Source organism: Octopus sinensis, linkage group LG12 (assembly GCF_006345805.1).
Source record: "Octopus sinensis linkage group LG12, ASM634580v1, whole genome shotgun sequence".
NCBI classification, from domain to species: Eukaryota; Metazoa; Mollusca; class Cephalopoda; order Octopoda; family Octopodidae; genus Octopus; species Octopus sinensis.
The window spans coordinates 9328123-9334376 of record NC_043008.1 but is presented as its reverse complement, the minus strand read 5'-3'; the positions used below and the strand labels follow the sequence as shown (position 1 = coordinate 9334376).

General features: G+C 37.3%; 1 protein-coding gene across 1 annotated transcript in view; it reads right to left on the bottom strand.

Annotated features, from left to right (window-relative positions):
* The window catches only part of LOC115217979 (voltage-gated potassium channel subunit beta-2), a 258449-nt gene extending 256628 nt beyond the window's left edge, over positions 1–1821 (bottom strand). Inside the window, exon 1 of the mRNA XM_036507793.1 lies at positions 1684–1821. The gene's annotated coding sequence lies outside the window, so the exon portion shown is untranslated. The remainder of the gene's footprint in view (positions 1–1683) is intronic.
* Between the last annotated feature and the right edge of the window lie 4433 nt (positions 1822–6254).

Here is a 6254-nt window from a genome sequence, read left to right as displayed (position 1 = left end):
TGAAACAGGTTCTGGCGTTGTAATACAAATGTCTTGTTTTCATAAGTTCTGAATTAAAATCTTCCACCAAACCTTTGTCACTAAGCTAGCTTAATGATAACTAGCTGAATGATAACTAAGTTATTTTACTAAATTCCTTGTTCTATTTACAATTAATTGAAAGAAACACACAGAACATCTCAACAGAAATACGGTAACGAAAGGGTTAACTAGAAGTTTAGCTTTCAACTGGTTTTCTTCAAGTCTTAGCTTGTTTCAAAACTTCTTATGTATACATATAGAATTTATAATGCTCATTTTCTTTTTCTCTGTATGTATGTAAGTATGTACATACACACACACACACATTTATGTTTATATGTGTGTGTGTGTGTGTGTGTATGTGCTTCTGTATACTCTTTTACTCTTTTACTTGCTTCAGTCATTTGACTGCGGCCAAGCTGGAGCACCACCTTCAATCAAGCAACTCGACCCCGGGACTTATTCTTTTGTAAGCCCAGTACTTATTCTATCGGTCTCTTTTGCTGAACCGCTAAGTAACGGTGACATAAACACACCAGCATCGGTTGTCAAGCGATGTTGGAGGGAACAAACACAGACACACAAGCATATACACCCCCACCACATATACATATACATATATACGACGGGCTTCTTTCAGTTTCCATCTACCAAATCCACTCACAAGGCTTTGGTCAGCCCGAGGCTATAGTAGAAGGCACTTGCCCAAGGTGCCACGCAGAGGGACTGAACCCGGAACCATGTGGTTGGTAAACAAGCTACTTACCACACAGCCACTCCTGTATGTGTATGTATATGTAAAAATACAGACTGGTTGTAACTATGAAGTTTCACCAAGAACCGCTTACCGTTCCGTGACAAGCAATTCCCAGTGAGACTTCGAAGTTACAGTCATTCTCTGTAGCTGTGTAATAAGGTTTGTAAAGGTTCCCTGTCTGTATTCAATTCCGGTTTTAATGAATATTATCAGCTACTTTTAATTAGCTTCAAAAACAATTTCTAATATACTTAAAAACACATACACACGCTCACTCATACACACACACATGCATACACACGCATACATAGACACAAGTATGTGTGTGAGTGTTGTCTTTGTTTTTATATGTTCTTAGATTATACGTACAGAAAACTGTGTGTACATATATATATGATATATATATATAGATATGTGTGTGTGTATGTGTGTGGGTATTTTTTGGAGAGAGAGAGAGAGAGAGAGAGAGAGAGAAAGAGTGAGTTAGAGAGAGAGAGAAGCAGGGAGTAAGAAACAAGTAAACAGATAGACAGACAGATTGATAGATAGATCGATAGACAGACAGACAGATAGATAGATAGATAGATAGATAGATAGATAGATAGATAGATAGATAGATAGATAGATAGATAGACAGATAGATAGACAGATAGATAGACAGTCAGATAAAGAGATAACGACAGACAGGCAGACAAACAAACAGATAGATAGATAGATAGATAGATAAACAGATAGATAGATAGATTGATAGAGAGACAGATAGATAGACAGACATAGAAATAGATATGTAGAAAGTGAAAGAGAAAAAGAGAGTGAGAGAGAGAGAGAGAACCAGATAAGAAGAAAGGACAGTGTTAGGCAGAGAGCTGGAGAGAATGAGAGACAAATATAAATAAAGAACTTACATTGTCATAGAATCTCATGGTTTGTGTTAGCCATCACTCTAGTGGTTTGGTCTCCGGTGTCTAGTTGCTGCTGCTGCTGCTGCTGCTAATGGTTAGTCTCTTGTAGTGGGCGGCAGATGGGCTTGGCTCTCTGTAGTTGTTGTCAGTGAGACTGTGTAAGTGTGCACATCTATGTGTGTGTGTGTGTGGCTATGAGTGTGTTGTGTATGTGTGCATGTGTGTGTGTGTGTGTGTTGTTGTTGTGTGTTTGTGTGTAGTTGTGTGTGTGTGTCAGTGTATGTTGCTATATATTTATATGCACATTTGCATGTGTGTGTGTATGTGTGCGTGTGTGTGTTGTTGTAGTTGCATGTATTTGTTTGTGTGCGTGTGTGTGTGTCAGTATATGTTGCTATATATATATGCACATTTGCATGGGTGTGTATGTGTGTGTGTTGTTTTTGTTGTAGTTGTAGTTGCGTGTGTGTGTGTGTTGTGTGTGTGTGTGTGTGTGTGTGTGTGTGTCAGTGTGTGTGTGTGTGTGTGTCAGTGTATGTTTCTATATATATATATGCACATTTACATGTGTGTGTGTGTGTGTGTGTGTAGTTGTGTACGTGTGTGTGTGAGTGTGTGTCAGTGTATGTTTCTATATATATGCACATTTACGTGTGTGTGTGTGTGTCTGTTGTTGTAGTTGCATGCATTTATTTGTGTGTATAGTTATGTGTGCGTGTGTGTGTGTGTGTGAGTGTGTGTGTCAGTGTATGTTTCTATATATATATATATGCACATTTACGTGTGTGTGTGTGTGTGCATTGTAGTTGCATGCATTTGTTTGTGTGTGTAGTTATGTGTGTGCATGTGTGTGGGTGTGGGTGTCAGTGTATGTTGCTATACTTATATACACATTTGCATGTGTGTGTGTGTGTGTGTGTGTGTGTGTGTGTTGTTGTAGTTGCATGCATTTATTTGTGTGGGTAATTATGTGTGCGTGTGTGTGTGTATGTTGCTATACATATATACACATTTGCATGTGTATGTGTGCTTGTGTTGTTGTTGTTGCGTACATTTGTTTGTGTGTGTGTGTGTGTGTGTGTGTCAGTGTATGTTGCTATATATATGCACAATTGAGTGTGTGTGTTGTTGTTGTTGTAGTTGTGTATGTGTGCATTTGCTTGTGTGTGTAGTTATGTGTGTCTGTGTGTCAGTGTAATATGTGCATTTGTGTGTGAGTGTGTGTGTGTCTGTGTATGTTGCTGTATATATGTATATTTGCATGTGTGTGTGTATGTTGTTGTGCATGTGTACGTTTGTTTGTGTGCATAGTTATGTGTATGTGTCTATATGTTGTCGTATATATGTGCATTTGTATGTGTGTGTAATTGCATACATATAAGCGTGTGTGAGTGTGTGTGTGTCTGTGTATGTTGCTGTATACATGTACATGTGTGTAGCTGTATGAGTATGCAGTTGTTTATGTGTGTGTAATTGTGTATGTGTCTTACTGTGTATGGATGTGTGCACAAATTTGAGTGAGTGTTTATGTGTGTGTCTATGTATATTGCTATATGTATATGTGCATGTCTATGTGTGTGTGTCTGCATGTGTGTCTGTTTGCATGCATAGATGTGTATGTGTAGCTGTACATACATTTAGCTGTTAATGTGTGTGTAATTGTGTATATGTCTTGCTCTGTGTATGTGTGTGTATGTATGTGTGTGTGTGAGTGTGTGTAACAAACTATGCCTATAATTGTGTGTGTGTGTGTGTGTGTGTGTAACTCACTGTGTACATCTGTGCATGCTTGTAATTGTCTATGTATGCAGTAGTGTATATATTAGTATGTGAGCTTTTGTATATATATGTAGCTGTATGTGTGTGTGTGTGTGTATGTGTGAGTGTTTGTAGTATGCAGTTATGCGTGTATGAGTATATACATATATTTCTGTATATATGTATGTGTTATGTGTGACTGTTTTTCTGTTTAGCTAACATGTGTGTGAAACTATGTGTGTGTTTAACATAAGGTGTGTATATATATATACATTGTGCACTATATACACACTACACATTTATACATATTGAGATACGTATTATTGTGTTCAGTAAATGTATGTGTATATACTAAGAGTTAGCTGTTGTGTGTGTATAAGAATTAGCTGTTGTGTGTGTATATCTATGTGAGTAATAGTGGCTGTGTAAATATAATGTTTAATTTGTGTGTGTGTGAAGCAAGAGAGAGAAGAGATGAAAGAAGGAAATAAACAAATTTATAGAAAGAGAGAAAGATAAATAGAGAGAGAGAGAGAGATAAAGAGAAAGACACAGAGATGCGTGTGGATGCGGATAGAGAGATGACCACAGAGACAGATGGACAGACAGAGTCAAGCAGATGGACAGAACTCATGGATGAATGAATGGATGAATAAAGTTAGTTGGACATATTGTGTGTGTGTGTGTGTGTGTGCAACAGTTATTGGAGAAGTGGCAGTGTGAGGTGCTGAGTGTATGTATATGAGTGTAAACACAACTATGTTTATATATATATATATAGATACACACACACACACACATACATATATATATATTACATCAGCAGAATGAAGATTTATGTTTGATTGATTTAGTATATATATGTATATATATATATATATATATTATATATATATATATATATATATCTATATCTATCTACCTATCTATATATATATATATATTATATATATATATAATGTGACCGTGTGTGTACCGTTGACGATTTTTTTCCTCCGTCTTCCCTTCTTTGGATCTTTCCTTTTCCTATGTTTCTGACAAAGAGCTCTGCTCGAAACATTAAGCCCTCCTTCTTCCCTTCCTTCCCGAGCGTCCAATAATACTATATTTGTTCCACGTCCTCGCATTGTTGTGTTTTCTCTTTGTGTTTTCATGTTTGGATTAACCATATATATATATATATGAAATTTATAATAAGGGTGCTGAATGGTTACAACACCAGTCTGCTAGAAGTAGGCCCCAATGGTCTATGAACCATTTAAATTATTACTCCTATTACTCCACTACACAAGGTTGTAAGCGAGGAAAAAAGACAGCGAGGATTTATAAAATAATTGCAAGGCCCCTCTTCCAAAATTCACTGGTCCATGATGAAAAATATCAGTACTGTTCTGATCTTGTCTGGAGAATTCCTATTGTTTCGTTCCAAATGGTTTTGAAGGCAGCAGAATAAATGATAATAAGATGGGGCAATGTCTGGCGAATATGGTGAGTGGGGCATCGTTTCCCATTCAAATTGCTCCAGCCTTTGGAATCTCATCCTCACTGTATGTGGCCGAATATTATCCTGATAGAAGAAAACCTTTCGTATTGAAACCAAAGGTGGTCGGTTTTTTTCTAGCAATGTCTCAAACCGCTCAAGCTGCTCATAGTAGATCTCCTTTGTTATTATTTGGCTTGAGTTTAAAAGTTCAAAGTGGACTAAACCTTTCATATTCCACCAGACAAATATCAACACCTTATGTGGGTGACGACCATTTTTAGCCAGGTGGGTACCAGTGTTTCTCCTTTCCCTACCTGCTGTTTGCGGCACTTGACATTTTTATAGAGAACCCATTTCTTGCCACCAGTCATTATTAGGTCAAAGAAAGGTTCATTCGTGAGACATGACAGCAAGGAAGAGCACACATTCACTCTCCAAATGCGATTTGACTGGGAAAGTTTGTGAGGGACCCATTGACCCAATTTGCTGACTTTTCTGGTGGCATGCAGGTGTTGATGTATGGTTGAATGACCAAATCCAAGATGCTTTGCTAGTTCCTCAACAGTTACAATGGGGTTTTGTTCAAGCAGGGTTTGCAGGACATCCTCAATGAGCTCTATCCAGGACGCAGCTCCTCTTCTAGGCTGTAAGTTTCCGGTTCAGGATTTCCGGAACCACCCATTACACTGGCTTACGCTTATTGTCCAATCCCCATATACGGTATTAATGTTCCACACAGTTTCCATTGTGTTGTTGTCATTATTGAACGCATAATGCAAAACATGTCGAATATGCTCCTTTGTCACTTCCATTATAGCTTGGAAAAAAATAATTGTTAAAATCGAACTGCACTCTTCAAAACTTGCACTAAGAATAAGGAGAGGGTGAAATTACTACCTGCTTTTATTGGAAGCTGATGCTAGTAGTTTATCTTCTCCCCCTCCAAATTTTACTTCATGCAATAAAAAAAAAACTGCATTATTTATGGGATGGCCCAATATTTTAAGGTTGTAAATAGTAAAACTTTTCTTGAGAGTCTTATCTGAATAAACTAGATGACTTTCTTAATGTCGGTCCCAAAGTAACGGAGATTGTCTTCTATATAAAGAAGGCTAGAATGCAGCATTGTTCAAAAATTGACTTGATTCCGGATAAATATGAAACCCTTCGACACATGCCAGCCGCAATATACCTATATTGCATGTGTGATGAAGTGCTTCTGTAGAAATGTAAGACCCGCTTAGATTTCGTAATTTTGTTAAATCCACTGAAATATTTTAAATGCTAACAATCTTTACATCGGTATTTTAATATATTAATCTCATCTTGTCTA